Genomic DNA, 22,314 nt, shown 5'->3' with positions numbered 1-22,314 from the left:
AGCCATCCCTCCCTAGCTGTGCTTTCTAGAACCCTCTACTTCCTGTTCCCCTCCTCTGGACATGCTCCAAAACTTCCAGATTCGTCCCCACAGGTCGAACCCAGCTAAATACACTGTCCTGGTCACTCCCCTGAGCAGCATGACCCTGCAGAGACTGAGTTGGCTCTAGGTGCCCAGGATATTTCTCTTTATTCACTCAAACATTTCTAGAGCTTGGACTGTGTGCCACGCACTGGGGATGACATTCTGACCAGTTGGGCAAGGTCGGGCCTCAACCCTCCCACCTCACTTCACCCTGCTGATGCTCCTGCAAAGAGCAGGGAGAGCAGGACTCAGAGTACTTAGTCACCAGGTGACATCCATGTGAGTCAGGGCATCTGCAAGGCTGTGTGTGCTTCTTGCATGTGCAGCCCCACAGTCTCCAGAATGAAGAGTGGCAGAGGCAGGGAGGGTAATGGCAAAGGATCTGCTGTAGACCATCCAAACAGATAGTCATGCAGGAAGGTCAAGGATGTGGAGTTGGACAGCCCCTGTGCACTCAGGCTATGTGACCTTAAGCAAGTGGCTCTCTGAGCCTCAGTTTCTTTTTCTGTAGGCTGGATGTTAATAATCCCACCTCACTAGAGGCTGAGATGAACTCATATGAGCGAAGGCATTTGGCAATGCCCCCAACACACAAGGGACTTGTGCTGGGGCCCAAGGGAGGCAGGATGCCCATTGTCAGCCTGGAGCATGGGGCTGGGACCAGAGCTGCTTAAAACCCTCCAACACCCACCACCCCCAGCTCAGGGGGGTCTCCAAGCCGAGACAGAGCCCATGTGGAAGGGCATGGAGTTCAAAAGAATTTGGGTCAGGGCAGAGGAGAAAGAAAAGATACCATTTTGAGTGCTTGCTCATCTCCAAGGTGGCATGGCCTCAAAGAACACTCAAAAGCCCAGGGGAGTGAGGAAACTGAGGCTCAAAGTTAATGTGATTTGCCAACAGTGAGGGGGAAAAGCTGTGTTGAAATCCAGGCCTGCAGAGCTCCTGTGTGCAGGCCCCTCACCTTCCACTGAGGCTGGCACCTTCACCCCAGCTCTTACCTCCTTTCTCCCAGATTCACAGCCCCAGGTCAACTGAGCTAGCCCTCCTTGCCCTGGACGTTTTTGAACATTTCATTTGTCCCTGACCAGTTCATCTTCTGCTCCCAGCCCAGCCTTAAGGTGTGCAGGTGCCAGTGGACCCTATTCTACCCCTGGCCAGCTGCCGGGGTGGGTAGGGGGCCTCGCCTCTGTGCTGCCCCTGCCTTCGCCTTAGCCCACAGAGTGTGAAGTCACCATGGCTGCTTTTTCAGCCGTGTGCCCTCAGGTGAGTAACTAAGTCCCAGCATCGTTTATAGCCCAGGGAGAAGATCCAGATCTCACGGGGTTGGTGTGAGACAAGGAGATGGGTGTGGAGCAAGGCTTCCTGGCCAGGTGGGGTGCGCCCAGGAGTGGTTGGTATCGTTCCGACAGGGTGTCCTCAGGGACATTCCTAAAGGGCAAGATCACATGTAATAATGTCAATATCTAGGGAACAATCTTAACAATGAGACTTTGAGGAGAGGACCCCAGCAGGGGAGCCAGAAGACTTGGCCCTAAACCTGCTCTGCCACTAACTAGCTGTTTGGCCTTGGGCAGGTCCCTGCCCCCTTCCTGGGTCTCTGCTTCCTCCTTGTACAAAGAAAGATGCACAAAGGGGAACCTTCTCTCCCAGTGCCCCAAGCCCCTTTTCTTCCATCATCTCCCTAACTCCCCACCTCAGCTGGCCCTGAGAGTACAGAAGGGGAATCGGATGCTTTCCTCCATGCCCTAAACATTTTGGGTCCTGGCCTTCTCTCACTCGTTCACTTATTCTTTCACTCACTCATATATTCATGGAGCCCCTGTCTGCGCCAGGACCTGTGCTGGGCTGGGCCATGGGGGTTGGAGGGACCTCAGCTACGTCCGACCCGGTACCTGCCTCCAGGGGCCTCCATCCGGTGGGAGGTCAGAGACAGGCACAAACTGTGGATGTACACGGTGGTCGGAGCTGGGCAGCTTCTCAACGCAGGTCCTGCAGGATGAGGTGGCACCCCTGGGTGCTCTCGCCTGCAGAGGGGTGGGCGGGGAGCGGCTGTCCTCCACGAGAGCTCATCTCCTTCAGGCTTCTCTTTTCTCATCTGCAAAATGGGGACAAATGACAGCGCTTGCCCTGAGGAGCAAATCAGGAGCTCATGTAAAGTGCAGCGTGTGGACGCTCAGTGAATGTTCACTCTTATCACGAGCCCCCCACGGGACTAGCCTTGGGGGACCCCACCGGGAAATGCTGCATTTGTACTTCCGTCCAGCTCTCAGCCAAGCACTTCCTAGCACCTGTTGGAACAAAGCATATTTCTGGCCCGGTGTTGCATACATCACATAAAAAAAATGAGCTGCTCACTTCTGCAAGGTACTTCTCGAGAACCCGTAGAGATGTTTATCTCCACTTCAGCTGTGGTTCTTAGAAGGGACCTGCCGTTGGTTGAGCATAAACTCTGGGCCCAGGACGAAGCAGGGGGAGGCCCGGTTCCCCCCTCCAGACCCTCAGATTGCTGGGAGTGGGGAGGGGAAAGGAAGACAAGTTTGAAACTGCAAGTTTGGCCTCCCTGGGGGGGGGGGGGGGTGAATGGTGTGGCCAGGTGTGGCCCCGAGTCTATGTCCCACCAGGGGTGGCGGAGGTGGGGAGGGTGTGGCGAACAGAGGAGGTGACTCAGTCTCCTGGACAGAAGACAGGATTGAAGACAACGTAAAGGACTGGATGGTTAGCTCTGATTTTTATTCTCACAATAACCCCTCCCCCCAATCACATGTACACCACACACACACACACACACACACACACACAGTTTAGGTGTTATATATCTTTCATTTCCATTTTACAGATGTAGAAGCTGAGACCTAAGAAAGCTAAACTACTTGTCTCCGACCTCACAAGGCTGGTGTTTGAATCCTGATGTATGAGTAACATCGGGGGTGCCTGAGCCACCATAAGACATCCCTTTGCCTTGCACGGCTTTTCTCCTTTTCTAAGTACCAGCCCTCCCCATCCTGCCCAGCTCACCATCCTGATCTCTCACTTCCTCCAGATTTCACCTCAAAAGGATGGGGCTGAAAAGCATCAGGCGGGGACTGCCCGGGTGCAATCCCTGGGAAAGAAGAGGCTGCACAATCCCCACAGCTCCCACGGCCGGGGCCCGGGGACCACTTTCCTCACTCAGGGGCGGCCCATGGCGCCACCCAGGCGGGGTGTGGGCTGGGAACAAAGCCTCTTTGTTCTTTCGTCTGCTCCCACCTGGTTCCAACCCAAACAGGTGGATTTGGGTTGGGGACGGTGTGCTGGTGGCAATTGTGTCCGCCACACATGGGCTCGCTGATGGGGAAGCAGAGTTGATGCATGCACAGACCTGGAGCACCGGCTCGCATCCCTGCCTGCGCCTCAGAATCACCTGGGAGCTTATTTTAAAAAGCCCCATGCCAGCCTGATTACAGCAGAATCCCTGAGGGTGAGCCCTGGGCATCAGCATTTTATAGAACGCTCTTCTGTGCATCCAAGTTCACTTTAGTGGGAGCAAGAAGGGGTCCTAGTGGTCATGGCGGGAGGGCTTAGCCTGGCCGGTAATTTGCACTGATCTCCAAAAGCTAGCCCCTCACCCACCCACTCCTCACAGGTTTCATTACTCCCCCTTTTACAGATGAGCAAATCCAAATTTGTGAAGTGACTCCCCGGGCACGGGCACGGTGGAGCTTGTTGACTGGTGCTATTTCTCTTCCACCTCTTAAGTGCTGACACCCCCGCAGGCTCCATCCTGAGCCCCCGCAATTCAGACAGTCATTCATTCGTGTATCTTTGATGCAGGCAATATTCTAAGCACAGGGGCCCAGCAGGTAAACAAAACAAAAGAAACAGACAAGTCCCCACTCACGTGGAGTCAGACAATAAATAAGGCAAATTAAAAAGGGTTAATAGCATGTTACATCCTATAAGTGCCAAGGGGACAATCAAGCAGGGAAGGGGCCTGGAGGTGCTGAGTGGGTGGAGCTTGTTCAGGGTGGTTTGAGGAGGCTTGACAGGAAGGGGACGCTGAACGGTGCTCTTCTCACTGCCCTCCCTCCCCCCTTCCCTGCCCGCCCTCCAGCCCTGTCACCACTCCACCCTCCCAAGCCGCAGACCCCTCCATAAGGTTGCCTCTCAGATCCACCCAGCCTCTCCTCCTGGCCTCTCTCACCTGCCGTCTCAAGCAGGAAGCAGGTAGCCCGGGTGTCCCCTGACTCTAGAAGGACACCGTGCTTGTGGGCAGGTCTCTCCCCCCATCTGAATCACAAGGCAGGGGAGGGAGCTGGAGTTTTCATGGATTTGTCTGGTCCTGTGGGGGTCCCGGGATGCTGGATGATGGGTGGGGGGGCACAGGGGAGACCTGAACTCCTTCCCCCAGGGGTCTGAGACCAAGCTTCACTGTTCTCTTGCCACTGAGACTCTCTGGGCCAGGGATCACAGGTCCTGGGGAGTGGCAGTGGGAAGGGGTGGTCTCTGGCCATGTTACCACACTTGGGTGGCCATCTAGGACCTAAGGTTGGGGATTCGCCAATGGGATTTTTGTTCTTATGTGGTTCACTCACTGTGCACCTCCATTTCTCCATCTGCTGCTTACCTGCCCCCATATAGGTTGAGTGGCATCCCCCTGCTCGTGTGTGTGTGTGTGTGCGCGCGCGCGCGCGCGCGCGCGCGCAGGGGAGGTGGAGGGGAAAAGGAAAGCCTCATCCTAGGCACACCCACCTGGTACCCACACCAGCCTTTGACAAGGTAAGATGGAGAAAAAAGGCAATTGCTGCCCCTTCACCATTCCATGGAGACCCTGACAGCTCCACCTCCACAGGAAGCAAGGGGACTGAGGGAGTCTCCCTGGAGCCAGTCTCTGACCTGGTGAGCTGGAGACCAGGGATAGGATCAGTGAACCTACCCAACCCGGGGTGGGCATCCTCTGTACCCCTGGTGTGGGGTGGGATGCAACGTCAGCTCTCAATGCTGGGGGGCGACTGAACTCCAACCTGCTGTGTGACCTTGTGCAAGTCACTTGACTTCTCTGAGTTACCTTCCTTATCTACCTTCCAGGGATAATAATCTTTGCTCATGGGGTTGTTGTGGGGACTAAATGATATATGGCCAGTACCTAGAGCCCTGTTGTTATCTCTGGGTCAACACAGAGGTTCACGCTCTCCACTCCTTCTTGGGAAGTCAGCATTCCCAGATCACCCCTGGGTCCCTGTAGCTGCACTGTCCAACTTAGTAGCCACGAACCATAAGTTGGCTATTGAGCATTTGAAATGTGGCTCATCTGAATTGAGATGTAAGCATGAAATACACGCTGGGTTACAAAGACTCAATACAAAAAAAAAAAAGAATATTAAATATATCATTAATTTTTAATATTGAACATGTTGAAAAGATAATATTTTTGATGTAATATGTTAAATGTCAGAATTATTTCACCTGCGTCTTTTTTACTTTTTTTTTATTAATTGAAGAAAAGAAATTAACCCAACATTTAGAAATCATTCCATTCTACATATGCAATCAGTAATTCTTAACATCATCACATAGATGTATGATCATTTCTTAGTACATTTGCATCGATTTAGAAGAAGAACTAGCAAACCAACAGAAAAAGATATAGAATACTAATATAGAGAAAAAAATACAAATAATAATAATAGTAAAAAAAAAAAAGACAAACAGACAGACAAAAAAAACCCTATAGCTCAGATGCAGCTTCATTCAGTGTTTTGACATGATTACTTTACAATTAGGTATTATTGTGCTGTCCATTTTTGAGTTTGTGTATCTAGTCCTGTTGCACAGTCTGTATCCCTTCAGCTCCAATTACCCATTATCTTACCCTGTTTCTACCTCCTGCTGGACTCTGTTACCAATGACATACTCCAAGTTTATTCTCAAATGTCGGTTCACATCAGTGGGACCATACAGTATTTGTCCTTTAGTTTTTGGCTAGACTCACTCAGCATAATGTTCTCTAGGTCCATCCATGTTATTACATGCTTCATAAGTTTATTCTGTCTTAAAGCTGCATAATATTCCATCGTATGTATATACCACGGTTTGTTTAGCCACTCGTCTGTTGTGGACACTTTGGCTGTTTCCATCTCTTTGCAATTGTAAATAACGCTGCTATAAACATTGGTGTACAAATGTCCGTTTGTGTCTTTGCCCTTAAATCCTTTGAGTAGATACCCAGCAATGGTATTGCTGGGTCATATGGCAATTCTATATTCAGCTTTTTGAGGAACCGCCAAACTGCCTTCCACAGTGGCTGCACCATTTGACATTCCCACCAACAGTGGATAAGTGTGCCTCTTTCTCCGCATCCTCTCCAGCACTTGTCATTTTCTGTTTTGTTGATAATGGCCATTCTGGTGGGTGTGAGATGATATCTCATTGTGGTTTTGATTTGCATTTCTCTAATGGCCAGGGACATTGAGCATCTCTTCATGTGCCTTTTGGCCATTTGTATTTCCTCTTCTGAGAGGGGTCTGTTCAAGTCTTTTTCCCATTTTGTAATTGGGTTGGCTGTCTTTTTGTTGTTGAGTTGGACAATCTCTTTATAAATTCTGGATACTAGACCTTTATCTGATATGTCATTTCCAAATATTGTCTCCCATTGTGTAGGCTGTCTTTCTACTTTCTTGATGAAGTTCTTTGATGCACAAAAGTGTTTAATTTTGAGGAGCTCCCATTTATTTATTTCCTTCTTCAGTGCTTTAGGTTTAAGGTCCATAAAACCGCCTCCAATTGTAAGTTTCATAAGACATCTCCCTACATTTTCCTCTAACTGTTTTATGGTCTTAGACCTAATGTTTAGATCTTTGATCCATTTTGAGTTAACTTTTGTATAGGGTGTGAGATACGGGTCTTCTTTCATTCTTTTGCATATGGATATCCAGTTCTCTAGGCACCATTTATTGAAGAGACTGTTCTGTCCCAGGTGAGTTGACTTGACTGCCTTATCAAAGATCAAATGTCCATAGATGAGAGGGTCTATATCTGAGCACTCTATTCGATTCCATTGGTCGATATATCTATCTTTATGCCAATACCATGCTGTTTTGACCACTGTGGCTTCATAATATGCCTTAAAGTCAGGCAGCGCGAGACCTCCAGCTTCATTTTTTTTCCTCAAGATGTTTTTAGCAATTCGGGGCACCCTGCCCTTCCAGATAAATTTGCTTATTGGTTTTTCTATTTCTGAAAAATAAGTTGTTGGGATTTTGATTGGTATTGCATTGAATCTGTAAATCAATTTAGGTAGGATTGACATCTTAACTATATTTAGTCTTGCAATCCATGAACACGGTATGCCCTTCCATCTATTTAGGTCTTCTGTGATTTCTTTTAACAATTTTTTGTAGTTTTCTTTATATAGGTTTTTTGTCTCTTTAGTTAAATTTATTCCTAGGTCTTTTATTCTTTTAGTTGCAATTGTAAATGGGATTCATTTCTTGATTTCCCCCTCAGCTTGTTCATTACTAGTGTATAGAAATGCTACAGATTTTTGAATGTTGATCTTGTAACCTGCTACTTTGCTGTACTCATTTATTAGCTCTAGTAGTTTTGTTGTGGATTTTTCCGGGTTTTCGACGTATAGTATCATATCGTCTGCAAACAGTGATAGTTTTACTTCTTCCTTTCCAATTTTGATGCCTTGTATTTCTTTTTCTTGTCTAATTGCTCTGGCTAGAACCTCCAACACAATGTTGAATAATAGTGGTGATAGTGGACATCCTTGTCTTGTTCCTGACCTTAGGGGGAAAGTTTTCAATTTTTCCCCATTGAGGATGATATTAGCTGTGGGGTTTTCATATATTCCCTCTATCATTTTAAGGAAGTTCCCTTGTATTCCTGTCTTTTGAAGTGTTTTCAACAGGAGAGGATGTTGAATCTTGTCAAATGCCTTCTCTGCATCAATCGAGATGATCATGTGATTTTTCTGCTTTGATTTGTTGATACGGTGTATTACATTAATTGATTTTCTTATGTTGAACCATCCTTGCATACCTGGGATGAATCCTACTTGGTCATGATGTATAATTCTTTTAATGTGTTGTTGGATACGATTTGCTAGAATTTTATTGAGGATTTTTGCATCTATATTCATTAGAGAGATTGGTCTGTAGTTTTCTTTTTTTGGAATATCTTTGCCTGGTTTTGGTATGAGGGTGATGTTGGCTTCATAGAATTAGGTAGTTTTCCCTCCACTTCGATTTTTTTGCAGAGTTTGAGGAGAGTTGGTACTAATTCTTTCTGGAATGTTTGATAGAATTCACATGTGAAGCCGTCTGGTCCTGGACTTTTCTTTTTAGGAAGCTTTTGAATGACTGATTCAATTTCTTTACTTGTGATTGGTTTGTTGAGGTCATCTATTTCTTCTTGAGTCAAAGTTGGTTGTTCATGTCTTTCCAGGAACCCGTCCATTTCATCTAAATTGTTGTATTTATTAGTGTAAAGTTGTTCATAGTATCCTGTTATTACCTCCTTTATTTCTGTGAGGTCAGTAGTTATGTCTCCTCTTCCATTTCTGATCTTATTTATTTGCATCCTCTCTCTTCTTCTTTTTGTCAATCTTGCTAAGGGCCCATCAATCTTATTGATTTTCTTATAGAACCAACTTCTGGTCTTATTGATTTTCTCTATTGTTTTCAATTTCATTTATTTCTGCTCTAATATTTGTTATTTCTTTCCTTTTGCTTGCTTTGGGATTAGTTTGCTGTTCTTTATCCAGTTCTTCCAAGTGGACAGTTAATTCCTGCATTTTTGCCTTTTCTTCTTTTCTGATATAGGCATTTAGGGCAATAAATTTCCCTCTTAGCACTGCCTTTGCTGCGTCCCATAAGTTTTGATATGTTGTGTTTTCATTTTCATTCTCCTCGAGGTATTTACTAATTTCTCTTGCAATTTCTTCTTTGACCCACTCATTGTTTAAGAGTGTGTTGTTGAGCCTCCACATATTTGTGAATTTTCTGGCACTCGGCCTATTATTGATTTCTAACTTCATTCCTTTATGATCTGAGAAAGTGCTGTGTATGATTTCAATCTTTTTAAATTTGTTAAGACTTGCTTTGTGACCCAGCATATGGTCTATCTTTGAGAATGATCCATGAGCACTTGAGAAAAAGGTGTATCCTACTGTTGTGGGATGTAATGTCCTATAAATGTCTGTTAAGTCTAACTCATTTATAGTAATATTCAGATTCTCTATTTCTTTATTGATCCTCTTTTTTTACTTTTTTTTAATGTGGTTGTTAGTGAAATTTTAATTGTGTATGTGGCTCGCATTATATTTTATTGGATAGCTGTGCTCTGGAACTTGGAAAGGTCATTTCCAGGGCATCTTCCTGGGGGATCCCAGGAAAGAGCAGCCTTTGGAATTCCCAGCAGCCACTGAGGAATGTCTGCTCCTCCACGGCCTTTAGGTTCCAGGACCCACTCACTAGAGCCTCACTCATCATCCCAGCATTCCCCAAGTCAGGCAGCTCCACCATCAGCCAAGGGGAGCCGCCGAACCCCGGGATAGTAATGAGGGTTGCTAACAGACCTCAGCTTCCCGACTGGTTAGAGCCTCAAAGCTGTATGAGAATTTCCTCAGTGTCACTTTCTCCCTCCCAGCAGACTCCAGCACTGTGGTTCCTTGCCCCACGCCCTGAGTCAGCCCCCAGGAATGCCCCGTCCTCTCGGAGAGGGCTCTGAGGGTGAGAGGCAGGTCTGTGTGTTGCTCTAGGATGGCTTTAGGAGATGGAGAGACCGGCACGTGGATTGAGGCTCTGCATCACACCAGCTGGGTAGCCGGGGCCATCCCCTTCTCCTTACACCTCAGTTTTCTAACCTGTGCCATGGGCATGATCGTTGCGCTGTTGCATAGAGCTGTTGCTGGTTAAAGTGGTCACGAGCGTGGCCCTCGGAGCAGGGCCTGGTTTATAGTCAGCGGTGGTTGTTAAGGGGCAGGAGAGAACTAGGGGTGTGGCTTTTGGCCACAGTTTCGCTCTGCTGCCCGGTAGGGGAGTTGGGCACTGAGGGCGCAGCCAGGGGAAGGGAGGGCGCGGTGGGATTGCAGCACCCTTGCAGACCTTGGGCTGTGTATAGTCCCACACAGAGCCCAGCTGGCCCATTTTCAGCTGAGGAAACTGAGGCTGGCCAAGGCAAAGGGGCTTGTCCGAGGCTGCTCTGTTAGTAAGTAGCAGCTCTGGGGCTGCCTGTCTCCAGAGCCCATCCTCTCTCCACTGCGCTGGGAGAGGTTTCTCAGATTGTGGGAGAAGAAATGTGAGCCAACAGGACCCCTTTGTCATTGGTAGTTTTCACTTTTGCAAGAAAGGCCATGTCTGCTGCCCTAAATCAGGTCCCTGAGCAGACTGTGAGCCAAGTACTCGCGTGCAGATATTTAATTAGGGGAGTGACCCTAGGAAACAGCATGCAGAGGTGGCAGGGGTGGGGCCTGGGAGGACACTTTCTCTCCTGCAGCCTCGGCATTCATCACCTCTGGGCGTAGTGCCTGGACTGACACACCACGGCCTCCTCCTCACCTCCTGGGCCTCCTGGGGCTGGGTGGGGAGAGCTGGGGGAGGGGGCTGGGGGGCAGGTCTTGAACACATGGATCCTATCAGTGACCTCACCCTGACTGGCCATCACTAGACTTTTCCTGGCATGGCAGCGGTCTGGCTGAGTCTATCCTCACCCTGGATTTGCACAGCGCCCTGGCCCCCAGGATGGATCAAGACAGTAGAATGTGAGTCAAACTTTGCTGTGTTACCTTGGGCAAGTCTCTACCCGTCTCTGGGCATTCTGGCCTCCTGTAACTCTGACATGGGGAATATAAAGACTAACCTATTAATTACGTCAGTGTCCAGAGCTGAGCTGCCTGACGCAGGGCTATTTAAACATGGCGGCTGGGCCAGGTGGCATGAGCGGGGTCAGTTGGCCTGGGGCAGGAAGTCTGGTTTGTACTTTCTGCCCCCAGCCCTGGGCTGAACCCACTGGACCCAGGGACTCTGTAGGGTCCACCTCTGAGGATCAGCATCCATCCTGAGGCCTGGACCAAAAAGGCATTCAGTGACTGGTAAAGGAATGGAGGGAGGGAGGTATAAAGACAATGATATGCAAAGAAGAGAGAAAGAAAGAAAGAGAGAGAGAAGAAAGGAAGGAAGGAAGGAAGGAAAGGAAGAGAAAGAGAGAGAGAAAGGGAGAGAGAGAGGGAGGGAGGGAGGGAAAAAGAAAGAAGGAAAGAAAGAAAAAGAAAGGAAGGAAGGAAGAGAAAGAAGGAAAGAAGAGGAGAGGAGGAAGGGAGGAGGAGGAAGAAAAAGGGAGGAAGAGAAGGAGAGGGGCTGCTGAGCGGAAGAAAGCATGGGAGACCCAGTGGGCACCCAGGGTGTGCTGTGACAGCCCATGGATTCTTTCGCCCAGTTTGCTGCTGGCTCAGAACATCGAGCTGGATGGGCCTTGGTGATTACCAAGCCTGGCCCTTTCTACAGTTGAAGAAACTGAGGCACAGGGAAGGGAGGGGGCCATACGAAGTCACATGGTGAACAGAGGCAGGGTCAGGACCAAGGCTCTCGTCCTGGCCTCCGGGTCCATCAAGCTCCCCACCTCCCAAGGCCACCCCCGGAGAAATGGTTTCCTGGAGCTGCGCGAGGAAGGCGATTATAGGAGACGGCCTTGGCGAGTCAGAGACCCGGGGGCTCCAGGGTCCCTGGGCCCAGGAGGGAGAGTGTCCTTGGGGAGTGTGCAGGGCCCCGGGTGAGTTCCATGGGGAGGTGGCCTAGGTCTGGGCCAGGGCAGCTGGGCAAGAGCTGACCGAAATCCCTTCCCAGAAATGGTATGGCTGGGGCCGCCCTGGGACAGCTGCCTGTCGCCAGGGGCTGTCAGGGCCTGGGGGCTCAGCTGCCTGGGGACTTCCTATGTTCTGCCAGTTTTCCCAGCTCCTCCTGTCCTGGCATTTTCTCAGCCTTGCTCTTTCTCCCTCTTGGCATTCTCTGTCCTCCCCCTCTATTCGTCTTTCTCCCCGGCTATCCCGCTTTCCTCAATTTTGAGTCTCTTCTTGGATTTTGTTTCTTTTTCCGGCTGTCTCAGCTGGGCTCCCTGAGGCTCCAACTCTTAATTCCTATCTCCCTCTGTCCAGCTCACTCCCTCTGCCTCTGCCTCCTGCCGTCACTCCCAGCCCTTCCCCTTCCTGCTCTAACTCGGTCTGGTCCAGCTCTTCTGCTCTGTCTTGGTGTCTCCTCTCACGCGCTGTCACCTTCTGTCTCTGATTTTCTCTTGCTTCTGTCTCACTCTCCCTCTTTTCAAATCACCAGCGGGCCCCGCCTGCTCTGGGCAGCGCCCCCCCCCCCCCCCGCCCCTGCCCCTTCCACCTCCCTCCATCGTCGCGCCCACCTCTGGTAACAATTATTTGGGGCTGGAATGGAATCTTCCATTGCCCCAATCAGACCCGCAGGCAGCACATGGGGACCAGATGGCAACAGATTCCGCAGGAAACCAGTCACTTTGGGGCTGGGGGTTGGGAGCTGGGGGGGTTCCAGAGGAGGGTCAAGCCAGGCAAAGAGCAAAGTCCCAAAGTCCTGGAGCTGCTCCAGGCCCTAGAGCCCAAACTACCCTGCTCCACTGGGCTGAGAGGTGGGAATCAGGTAGTCCTGCCTCCAACTTCAGAGGTGGGAAATCAAGGCCCACGCCCAGTCAGTGACCTTCTCAAGGTCACCAGCAACTGGGCAATAGACCAAAAACCCTGAGTCTGAATCCACGCTCTGCTCCCAGGAGCGAATTGTTTCCTCTCTGCCAAATTTTACTCTGAAACCAGATTAGGTTCTAGTCCCAGCTCTACTACTTCCTGGCTGTGTGCCCTCGGGCAAATCACTTAACCTCTCAGTGTCCTTGCCTGTAAATCAGGGAGAAAGTTAGTTACCTCAGAGTTATTGGGAGGATCTAGGAATTACTATGTGTAAAGTCCTAGCACAGGGCCTGGCCAGAATGTGGGCTCAACCAATGATAAATAATTAAAAAGTAATTATTATTACTCCTCCTAAGCACAGCTCTGCTCTAGGCACCCCCTGCTCAGATACCAACCATGACTCCCTACTGTCTACTGCACAAGGTCCAAGCAAGCTCCAGTAGTCAGTTTTTTGCCCTTTTCTTACTCAACTTAGCTGCTACTGGTCTTTCCTTCTGGGGTATGGAGGTCCTTTGTTCAACTACCTCCTGGCTCTCACGGAACCCCCACCCCCACCTCCTGCAGCCTCTTCTCAGCTTCCCCTGCTGGGCACTTTCTTTTTTTTTTGTATGCTATATGGTGGGGGTCACATTTCATTCTTTTTCCGTGTGACTATCTGGCTATTCACCATTTGGTGAATTTTTTTTTGTGGGGTGGGGGGAGTGCATGGACCGGGAAATGAACCCAGGACTCCTGCATGGCAGACAAGAATTCTACCACTGAACTACCCGTGCACCCCCATGCTGGGAGCTTCCTACTTTCCAACCAGCCTCTGCTCCCTTGGGATCTCAGGTCAGCCCATGGGTTCACTATCCTTGAACAATGAAGACCCACGTAGCCCAGCCAGCGCCTCTCCCTTGAACTCCTCACTGTCTCCAACCGGTTTTCTGATTGACCTTCACAATTAACTCATCTAAACCAGAACTCGTGATTTTCTCCCCAAACCTCCCCTGCCCCACTATTTCCCATTGCTTAAGCCAAGAACTTTGCCGTCATTCTCGAGTCCTGTGAGGTGTGAGTCCTTTCCCTCACACCCCACATCCCAAATGTCAAGAAATGCCATCAGCGCACCTGACAGAAATATGCCCAGGAGCCCGTCCGAGCCAGGACCCAGCTCTAAGCCACGATCGTGTCTCCCCGGGGCTGCTTCGACGGCCTTCTGGCTGGGCCCCTGCTGCCCTTTGCCTCCTCCAGCTCAGCTCAACTCAGCAGTCTGAGAGACGCCCTTCAAAAGGAAAACACGATGTTTATACAGCTGAACACATGTCAAAACTCTCAGAACTATGCACGAAAAAGGCATATTTTAGTGTGCATAAATGAAATGTTAATTTGAAAATGGAACAAAAAAGCAAAGCTGAGCACATCAGTGCTCTGCTCAAGCCCATCCAATGGTTCTCATCTTACTCTTTACAACGGTCTGCAAGGCCCTATATCGGTGTTTTTTCAAACTGTGGGTGGGCAACGACCACCCACAGTTCACAGTTTCATGTAGGCCATGAAATCAATTTAAGCATCATGACAATCAGTATTTTTTTCTAAATGAAAAATATTTTTCTAATATTTCTATTAATTTAGAAATCAATAGAATATGAATTAGAAATTAATTTAGAAATTAATTAATTAATTTAGAAAAATATTTTTTCTAAATGAAAAATAATTAAGTCTATGAGTGCCTCACATATAGTAAAGATGTGTTCCATGAACCATTTCCTTCAGCTTTACTTTTATATATGTATATTTGTACTGCATTCTAATATGACATTTATTTCTTACTGTGGGTTGCAATCAAAATACAGTTTAAAAAGCCACTGCTCAGCAGTGTCAGCCCCCCAGCCCCTGCTTCCCTCCTTACCTCATCTCCTAACCTGGCCCCTCACTGACTTTCTTGCTGTTCTTGAATCACACCTGAGACACTCCTGCCTCAGGGCCTTTGCACCGGCTGTTTCCCTTGCCTGGAATATTTTCCCCCCAGATATCTGTACGGCACATACCCTCACTTCCTTCAGATCTTGACTCAAATTTCAACCTCCCGAGAGAGGTCTTCTAGATCACCCTATTTAAAATTAGATCCCCACCCCCAGTTTTTCTGTAGTCTCCTCTTGCCCCATTTTGTTTTTCTTCATAGCACTTACCACCCCCTGGAATATTTTTTTGATTGATTGGTTGTCCACTTCCATGGAACGTCGGTTCCGTGAGGGTAGGGACCACGTCAGTTTCAACCGCCGTGTTGTCTCCGTGCCTGGAGCAGTGAACATTTATTGCATGAATACAGTGCACGTCCTGGTGGAACACACAGGCTAGTGTAGATATCTCTGACAGTTCTCTTTAAATGGGAAAGTTTCTGGAAGCTGCCGCAAATCCCTACTGAAAGGAGAAGGCACATCTGAGAAGTCACTGGAAGTCCACATGCACATTCTCTGGGATGGGACGTCGCCTCCCTGGGAGCCCAACGAGAATTGTCAGTTCACCCCGCTGGGCTTTCCCACTGGACCGCGCGGTCCGAACCCACCCGGGCCCTGCTGTGATTGTGTTGCACTCCAGTTGAGAGGACTTGCCTGCTAGCTGGGCCCCTGCTGCCCTTCGCCTCCTCCAGCTCAGCTCAGCTGAGCCCTCTGGCTGAGACAAAACAGAGAAACCTGAACCAGAGGGATGGTGCTTCCCCTCCTCACAGGGGCTGGGGTGGGGGGTAGGGTGCAAGCCAGCCCCAGCAGAGCACCCAGCCCGCGGCCAGGAGCCAGAAAGTCCCCTCAGGGGCCCGCACCTGCCTCAGAGGCAACTAACTCTGAAGGGAGGAATGGGGACGGGGAGGGGGCGCACCTCCGACAGCTCAATGGTTAAGGGAAGTCCTCTCTATCAAAATGCTCTTATTCCCCCAACTGGTGAATCACAGACTCACAGACATCTGGAAGGGCCCATAAGGATCATGAAATATAACCCCCCATTTCACAGCGAGGAAACTGAGGGCCAGCGGGTGGAGCTGTGGGGGACACCTCCCCAAAGCCACACAGCAAGCTGAGGCTGGAACCTCCCTCCTCCAATCTCATCAGTCTGGGGACATATAAAAAATTTAAAGAAAAACATTTTTCCCCCAATTTTGGGGGCATTTTGAACCCAGCAGAAGCCATGGAGCTGACAGGCCTGAGCCAGGGACCGAGAGCACCGAAGCTCGGCCACTTACCCTGAGCTCATGGCCTCAAGATGGCCTTCGCGGTGGCATTTGAACTGATTCTTCACGGACTAGTGGAGTTGTTTCAACAGATAAAGAAGATATTCCTGAAGGAGGGTCGTGCAGGTGGGTGCGGTAAGCCAAGGACCCCAGGTAGGAAGGGTCGGTGTCTGTTTGGGACGTAACTCAGAGCTCAGTTTGACTGGATTAGATTTGTAGCGGTGAGAGCAATAGTGGAAAATGAGGCTCCAAACCTTATTAGGACAGTCATCAGGGACCCTTATGCACAGGGGAAGGCTTTGGGGATCAGGGGATATAGAAGTGTGCTACCTGGGAGATTTCCACCCAGGCCAGCCCCCTGCCCCCATCCTCCCCCAACCCCACCCCACCCCCGGCTGCTCTGTCCCTGCAGGTGGCTATCTTTCCCTGCCAAGCACCAGTGCTATTTTGGGATGCGAAACCTGCCAGTTGAATGGCGCCTGGGCTTGGGAAATCTGCCCTCCTCAGCCCCACCTCCCGCGGGGTTGCCGAGGGGCTGGGAAGCAGGAGCAGGGCCTGGGAAAACAGGCCATCAAAGCAGGGCCCAGCTGCCTGGCAATTCCCTCCGGCCACGGAGAGGAGAGGGCTGTGGGGTCACAGCAGACAGCTAAAAATAGGGACACTTGGAGGTGGAAGTGGTTCCTGCCGGCTGCAGGGGCCGAGCAGTTTCTTCTCAGAGGGGCAGAGATGAGGCTTCTTGGGAACAGTGTGTTTGTGAATCTGCACTTCAAGTGCTGGGCCAGCCCAGGCAGGAGCAGACCTTTGGAGGACTTCAGTCTGAATTTGGTGTCAGGTTTCTGTCCGTGGCTGGGGCCATGGCTTGGGCGATGCCTGCATTATTCTTTACATTAATTTTAACCATTATCTATTGAGCCCCTCCTCAGGGCCAGGATCTGTGTTGGAGCTCAGGCTCAGAGGATCCTGTCCTTAGGATTGAATGCTATCCTGGGGGAGACAGACATGTAAAGAGCCAGCTCTCTCGTGGGTCAATGGGAGAAGGGTTGAGCCTCGAGCACATTCTCCCCACTAGAATGAGCTCTCCCTGAGTGAGGGACTTTTGCCTCTGGTTCCCTGCTATCTGCTCAGCAGCCCCTACCTCAGTGCCTGGCATATATGGTGCTCAATAAATATTTGTTGAATGGCTGAATGTATGACTATGCAAAGAATGAGAACAGGCATCATGGAAATGTGGCCTGGGGCTGGCTCTTGAGGAAAGGATAGACTTTTAAGCCAATCCCTTGGGTATGGGCATCCCAGGTGAAAAGAATCACAAAGACAAATAAATAACATATGATGTAACTGGGGAACATTGGATGTAGATTTACAGGGGAGCCAAGGTGGGAGGAAGACTTGGACCCTGAAGGGTTGTGGGCGTGGTTAAGAACCTGTCATGCAGCCCAGAATTGTCCAAACTGGAGCCCCAAGAGAATCCCTTCGTGTAGAAAGAATATATGAGAATACTAGAACTTTCATTTTTACTCGTTTTGACCTTTAAAAAAAAAGTTAGAAACATTTAAATTCTGCTAATTAAAACCATTAAACTATAGTGTCCTCACCTGGTCCACATGAGAAGGGGTCACGTGTCTCATACTCCAGGCCCCCCGAGGGAAGCATCGAGGGGGCCCACCATGTGAGCTTGGGAGACGATGGCACCCCCTCCCCACTGTGATACCTTCAGGTGACCTGCCAGAGGGTGCCATGGAGGTGTTCAATTTTACAAAAATTGAAGACTTAAAATGGTAGAATCTTTACAAATAATATGATGCAGAGAGGCAGGGGCCACAAAAATCTTTAGTACCATGCAGAAATCGGCTGGCTATCTCACAGCAAAATGCTTAAAAGAGTTGCCACCTTAAAGTCAGCTAAAGCCTTTTTCTTTTATAAGAAGACAAATGATCCACATGCGCTGGCTTTTCTATGTGACAAGGGTGTGGTAACCAGCAGATATTTAAACAAACACATAAATGCACAGCATAGGTGACAAGGTCATTTTAAAACTAAGTGAGAGGGCCATGGTGGCTCAGCAGGTAAGAATGCTTGCCTGCCAAACCCGAGGACCCAGGTTCGATTCCCGGTGCCTGCCCATGTAAAAAAAAAAAAGCTAAGTGAGAAAATAACTTTATTTAGAAAGTAACTCATGCTCCCCAAGGGTATTTTTCAGCCCATTATTTGCGAATGATTTTTTTTTTTTCTGAAGTGATGGTTATTGTATCACCTGTCTGTCACATCTGCACTTTTAAAGCCAGGGAAATAGAATCTTGTAACCTGTATTAAAAACTTTCCAAGTGAAAATTTCTAATGGGTTTTGAACTCATTTGTTAAAAACGAGTAACATGCTTTGTTTAGTTTGTAATAACAACTGACTGGTATTGGTTAAACCAAATTTCAAAAAACCCTCATGCAGGGCATTGACAATGGTGCCTCATGATTTGGAAAGCACAAGCCAAGAATGGCCACGTACATCTGGTGCTGAGGCTCTTGGTTAGTTATATTTCAGCTATAACAGCCTTCAACTTGGGGGATTCTGTGGCTGACAGTGATGGGGAAGCCAGGGAGGGATTTAGGAGGAAGGGGCACGTTTGAAAGTGTTGTATACCCCAGAAAAGCCACGTCCTTTAATCCTGATTCAATATTGTAGGGTGGAAATCTTTGATTAGATTGTTTCCATGGAGATTGACCTGCCCAATTGCAAGTGTGGCCTCTTGATTAGCTGGAGATGTGACTCTGTCCATTCAAGGTCGGTCTTAATTGGTTTACTAGAGTACTTTAAAAGAGAAAACATTTTGGAGAAAGTTCAGAGCCGACAGAGGGGCAGACATTTGGAGATCCTTGGAGTGATGACAGAGAAAGCAGATGCCTAGACCTGGACATTTGGAAATGCAGAGCCCAGCAGACATCGCCATGTTCCTTCCCATAAGATACTAAGCAAGCCAGAACCCAGAGTTGTGTCCCAAAGGAGCCAGGAAACCACTGGCATCAGAAGCTGGAAGCAGGGGTACAGAGATCCAGGACCAGCAGAGTTTCAAGAGTGCTCACGGAAAGGGAAAGAATTCAGAGCCGACATAGACACAGACAACTGGAGAATCTTGGATTGCCGACAGGGAGAGCAGATATCTAGACACGGATGTTTGGAGATGTGTTCCAGACCAGGGCTCGGGGGGAACCTGAGCTGGGCTGAGGGTAGGGGGATGTTGGAGGAGGACTCTAGAGGCTTTTTGGTGAAGGTAGAAAGGCAAGCTGTGGTGATGGATAGGATAAGGGGTGGGTTGAGCTTGGAGACACTTATGCTGTCACTCCAGGCATTGGCCCATGTGTCAGGGTGGCCGTGGTGCCCTCGCTGAGATGGGAAGTACAGTGGTGGGAGAGAAGTAGGTGTTGGGGCAGCTCAGTTCTGAGTCAATGTAGAGTTCCTGCTGGGAAAGTCAGAAGGCCATCAATAGCCATTTCTGATGCTCAGGAGTAGTAGCCGGGCTCTGGAAGTGACCTGCATGGGAGTGGTCTTTGGCAAAGAGGACATGGGGGAGAGGGGCAGAGCCCAGGGGAGAGAGAGACAGAGAGAGAGAGAGAGAGAGAGAGAGAGAGAGAGAGAGAGAGACAGACCAGAGAGAGAGAGAGAGAGAGAGAGAGAGACAGACCAGGTGCTCTCCCCTAGGGCTGAGACATCCCTAAAGGCCCACACAAGACCCTCCTGCTGGCTTATTCTCCCTGCACAGTCCAGGGAACATGGCAAGTGCTCAATGCCAGCAGCCAGTGTGGTGGGGTTGAGGCCCCGGGTCCCAGGCCATTGAGTTTTGAGGTCGCCCTGGCAACATGCTCTGTTGTGATGCTTCACGGAGCCAGGAGCCTGTTAGTCAGAGCCAGGCAGGAAGGGGTCATAATGTCCCTTCTGGCCCTGGAAGCCCTGGCGGGCCAAATCTGGACATGCCTGGAAGTGCTTCAAGAACTGATCATTTTCTGGCTTGGCTCTGGCTGCCCGGCCAGGGGAACAGCAGCTGATCAAAGGAAGGGCTTAGTCTAGAGATTCCCGGCACAGGTCTGGGTTCAAAAATCAACGTACTGTCCATGAACAAACTGTGATCAGGACAACAGGCGCTTCAGACCCTACCCTGGGTGGAGGAGGGAGGGTGTCCTTCCTGAGGAGGCATGTCAGAGGTGCTGGTCCAGCTGAGGGAGGACCGTTTCACCAGCTTATCCGGGACTCATCCTTCCAAACAGCCTCAACCCCAGTGGAAACAGCCCCTTTGGAAAGGTCCTGCATTTTCGCCAGTGATACAGCTGGGGCTCTGGCATTTCAGGACTCTTCACGGGGATGCTACAGAGCCACCAGGCAAAGGCGACCCATTTTGGACCTGGGCTGGAATATTCCAGTGCACCCTGAGATAGACAATTCTCCCTTGTTCTGGGCTGCAGGCTTCCCATCTCATGTCAGCAGATGGCCCAGGAGTTCTGCTCCCACTTCCCTGCTTAGAGCTCCCCTCCCCTCCCCTCACCCTACTCCCAAAGTCCCCACCAGTCCGTTCACACTGAGCTTTGGCCAAGCACTACGTGCCCCGGTGTTCAGACTCCTGGGAATACCCTCTCCCTCAAGCTTGCCTATCTTACCTGACTCACCTTTTGTGGTCTTGGTAAAATGTCACAGATTTGCTCCTTCTCCTGTAGACCTGAGGCGGCAGTGGAGGGCCTGGGCCCAGTGCCCAGGAAACTGGCCTCTTTGCCCCCTCCCTGAGAATGTGACAACCCACAGGTTTAATGGCCTGGCCCATGGTCCTTTCCCTGCTGCACCGCCCCCCTCCGCCTCCAAACATGCACAAAATACCACTGGACACCCCTGGACGAAGAGGCCCAGTCTCAGAACGACTGGCCTGCTCCCACTTCCCATACGGCCTTGGTGGAGACACACCCCACCTCTGGGTCTCAGTGTCCCCGTCTTCAGAAGGAGGTTGATGAGAGTGACCTCACAGGAACACACACCAAGAGCAGGGCCAGCTCCGACGCGTCAGATCACATTTAGGGAATGGTTATTTTTATAACTGATGTGGGCGTCTCTCTTTGGCTTGGACCTTTTTGGACCAGTTGGATGAATAATCCCAGGGGTGGGCCAGGCCCTACTTCCCTTGACCCTACTGTGGGGTGGGGGTGGGGAGAGGCCACACCTCCGGGACCCCACCCCTCAACACGAATGGCAGGAAGCTGAGTGTCAGCAGCAGAGCAGACCTGAGTCACGGTGCCCTCCCCACCCTCAGGAGCTGAGAATGGATCTAGGAGCCCTTCCAAGAAGCTGCCTAGTGCACAGGCAAGTGCAGAGTTAGGAACCCTGCCTCTGGGGGTGACTCAGAGCAGAGGGTCCTCTACACTCCCCAAGCCTCATCCTCACCTACCTCCTTCCTACTCTTGCCTCCATGAGGCAAACTGGAAACATCTCAGGCAGGCTCTGTGGTTTCCCACTGCCATGTTTTCGCACAAGCTGTGCCCTGTACCTTGACCGCCTTCTCTGTGCCCTCATTGTACAGAGTTCAGGAGAAGTCACAGCCAGACTGTGAGTCTGGGCTTAGACCCGGTCTGCCGGCAGTGATTCCAGGAGACGGCGCCCGGCTTCCCCAGCCGGAGCACAACTTCCCCTTATGGGGTTCCCTGAGGACCTCAAATGACAGCTCCAGCCCACTATGTGCTTTTGGGTCTGGAGCTGGGCTGGACCCTTCACAGGTATTAACTCATTTTTCTCTAATTTACACATGAGGAAACTGAGGCTTAGAGAGGTTAAATAACTCACCCTTGGTAATTTGTAGAGCAAGGATTCAAAGCAATCAAATCGAAGCTCAAGCACTTTCTCACATACCACATGCATTCTATTCCCGTACTCTCTTTAGTTACAAGTGAAGTTCATGTTCTGAAGGAAATCTGAATTAAGAAAAAAAAGTTAAATGAACTAGAAAGTTACCAGTGAATCTTCCACATTCTCTCTGAACTATGAGCATTCTAAACCTCCTTTTTCTGGTGGAAATACATTTCCTAAAACAAAATGCACTCTGTGAACTCAAAGATCTGGGAGGAATATGGAGTCAATTGCCTCCTCTTTGATGACTCTGGACCTGGGCTCTGCTGGTGCAGGCACTGGGGAGTCAGGGCCAGTTCCTGCATCAAAAGGACTCTTCAGGTTGCCCCAGCAACTCCTGTCTGGACCAGCCAACAGCTTCCCAAGCACAAGTTGTTACTAAGGACAATAGTAATAACTACATTCACGGGTAACTCCTCACTGGACCAAGAGCTAATTTAATCCTCAAAACAAGCCGGTGATGTGGATACCGTA

General features: G+C 49.8%; 1 long non-coding RNA gene across 1 annotated transcript; it reads right to left on the bottom strand.

Annotated features, from left to right (window-relative positions):
* Positions 1-1,993: 1,993 nt before the first annotated feature.
* LOC143643453 (uncharacterized) lies at positions 1,994-21,353 on the bottom strand. Its single transcript, XR_013156285.1, has 4 exons — positions 20,619-21,353; positions 14,935-15,041; positions 13,874-14,027; positions 1,994-2,179 (listed from the first exon to the last, which is right to left on the bottom strand). It is a non-coding gene; the product is annotated as an uncharacterized LOC143643453 (long non-coding RNA).
* Between the last annotated feature and the right edge of the window lie 961 nt (positions 21,354-22,314).

This window comes from Tamandua tetradactyla, chromosome 8 (assembly GCF_023851605.1).
Source record: "Tamandua tetradactyla isolate mTamTet1 chromosome 8, mTamTet1.pri, whole genome shotgun sequence".
NCBI classification, from domain to species: Eukaryota; Metazoa; Chordata; class Mammalia; order Pilosa; family Myrmecophagidae; genus Tamandua; species Tamandua tetradactyla.
The sequence above is the reverse complement of the archived record's forward strand: the minus strand, read 5'-3'. Positions and strand labels throughout refer to the sequence as shown.